The 2,500-nt window shown below is 34.6% G+C and overlaps 1 protein-coding gene and 1 long non-coding RNA gene across 2 annotated transcripts in view; one reads left to right on the top strand and one right to left on the bottom strand.

Moving 5' to 3' along the window:
• Positions 1 to 1,613, top strand: part of LOC125660903 (uncharacterized) — a 4,083-nt gene extending 2,470 nt beyond the window's left edge. Inside the window, exons 2-3 of the long non-coding RNA XR_007364531.2 lie at positions 800 to 886; positions 1,196 to 1,613. This is a non-coding gene — a long non-coding RNA (uncharacterized LOC125660903). The remainder of the gene's footprint in view (positions 1 to 799; positions 887 to 1,195) is intronic.
• LOC125660887 (protein draper-like) overlaps positions 1 to 2,500 on the bottom strand; it is a 93,187-nt gene that overhangs the window by 74,160 nt on the left and 16,527 nt on the right. The gene's annotated exons all lie outside the window — the stretch shown is intronic.

Here is a 2,500-nt window from a genome sequence, read left to right as displayed (position 1 = left end):
TTAGTTACAAATGGAATTTTGATTTTACTTTAAATTGCAGAATTTTTATCTTTGATATAATTTTATAAAGAAATGCAACTCATTTTTAGCTCAAGTGAGCATTTCTGATCATCCATCGTCTATTGTCTGTCTGTCTGTAAACTTTTCACATTTTCGACTTCTCCAGAATTATTTGGCCAATTTCAAACAAACTTGGCAAAAAGCATCCTTGGGTCGAGGCAATTTATGTATGATGAAATGAAGGGCAAAATTTTGCAGCCCTTCACTGGCATTGGTGACATCTCTATATGAGTGAAATATTCTCGAGAGGGATGTAAAACAATATTCAATCAATCTCCAGAACAAGTAGGCCAATTTCATGCAAGTCTGGTACAAATCATCCTTGCATGACGGGAATTCAAGTTTGTTCAAATGAAGGGCCATGCTACCTTTAAAGGGGAGATAATTACAAAAAATGAGGGGGGGGGTCAATTAAAAATCTTCTCAAGAACTGCTGGGCAAGGAAAGTTCAAATGTTCATGGCAGCTTCCTGACATAGTGCAGATTAAAGTTTGTTGAAACCATGGCTCCTGGGGAGTAGGATGGGGCCACAACAGGGTATCAAAGTTTTATATCTGAATATATAGGGAAAAAATCTTTAAAAAGCTCCTTCATAAAGCAATACTTATATATAAATATTTATTATATTTGATACATATATATTTATTTATTGTAAATATATATAATGCTATCCATTTCACTTAATTTCTGGAATTTTTTAATTATTCTGATGTCAACCATACACTTCTGTTTTTCACAGGTTTGAATATGATGTCTCCAGTATGGATATGTTTGACGATTGTTACCATGGAAACAAACTCACTGACCAACATGTATGTCAAAACAGGTTGGGGTTTTTTTTTTTTTTTTTTTTTTTTTTTCCCGGTAAATTAAACATAGTGGTACCCATTTCATTCAATTTCAGAATTTTTAAATTTGTCTGTCAGTCATACCCTTCCAGTTTTCTTTTACAGGTTTTGAACATGATGTCTCCAGCAAGGATATGTTTGATGACGGTTACCATGGAAACGAACTCACAGACCTATGTCAAGAATGTCTTTTTCTGATAGAATAGACATAATGCTATCCATTTCATTCAATTTTAGAATTTTTTAATCATTCTCATGTCAGTCATACCTTTCCATTTTTTGAACAGGTTTTGAACATGATGTCTCCAGCAAGGATATGTTTGATGACGGTTACCATGGAAACGAACTCATGGACCTATGTCAAAAATGTCTTTTTCTGTTAAAATAAATATAATGCTATCCATTTCACTCAATTTTAGAATTTTTTAATTATTCTGATGTCAGCCATACACTTCCGGGTTCTCTACAGTTTTTAAATATGATGTATCCAGCAAAGATATGTTTGGTGATGGTTACCATGGAAACGAACTCACAGACCTATTTAGAAATGACTTTTTCTGTTAGATTAAAACTAATGCTAATTACTTTAATCACTTTAGGAATTTTTTCATTGCTCTGATGTCAGTTCCATACCCCATTTTAGACAAATAGTAAATTTCAGTAAATTATGATGTCTCCAGCAAGGGTATCTTTGATGTTCGTTACCATGGAAACGAACTCACGAACCAATCTTAAAAATGTCTTTTTTCGTTAAAATGAGTACATTACTATCTATTTCACTCATTTTAAGGATTTTTTAATTAATTTGATGTCAGTCCCATACATCCTTAAGTATATTCTCGGTATATGGTCTTGGGGCGGTGCTCGGACCATTTATATCTGCACCAGAAAACCTTTACATAAAGAATTGTGCATTTTTTGCTGCAATGCGGCATATCTGATCTGGTTTCTATTTCCAGTTAATACCCATTCACATGAGTAAACAAGAGGCCCATGGGCCACATCGCTCACCTGAGTCACCTTGGTCCATATCAGAAGACTTTCTATATATATTTGCATGTAAAACCGTAGTCCTTATCATGGCCCCAATCTACCCCTGGAGGCCATAGTTTTTGCAAACTTGAATCTACACTATGTCAGAATTTTTTCTTGTAAATGTGAACTTCTTTGGTCCAATGGTTCACGAGAAGAAGATATCTGAAGATTTTTCCTATATATTTGTATGTAAAACTTTGATCCCCCCTTGTGGCCCCATCCTATCCCCAGGGGCCATGATTTGAACAAACTTGAATCTGCACTATATCAGAAAGCTTTCATGTAAATATCAGCTTTTCTGGCTCAGTGGTTCTTGAGAAGAAGATTTTTTTAAAAAAATTCCTATATATTTGTATGTAAAACTTTGATCCCCTATTGTGGCCCCATCCTACAACAAGGGACCATGATTTGAACAAACTTAGCTCTGCTCTATGTTAGGAAGCTGTTCATGTGAATATCAGCTTTTCAGACTCAGTGGTTCTTGAGAAGAAGATTCTAAAAGAATGTCCCTATATATTTGTATGAAAAACTTTGATCCCCCCTTGTAGCCCCATCCT

This window comes from Ostrea edulis, chromosome 8 (assembly GCF_947568905.1).
Source record: "Ostrea edulis chromosome 8, xbOstEdul1.1, whole genome shotgun sequence".
NCBI classification, from domain to species: domain Eukaryota; kingdom Metazoa; phylum Mollusca; class Bivalvia; order Ostreida; family Ostreidae; genus Ostrea; species Ostrea edulis.
This window is presented reverse-complemented; position numbering and strand designations above follow the sequence as displayed.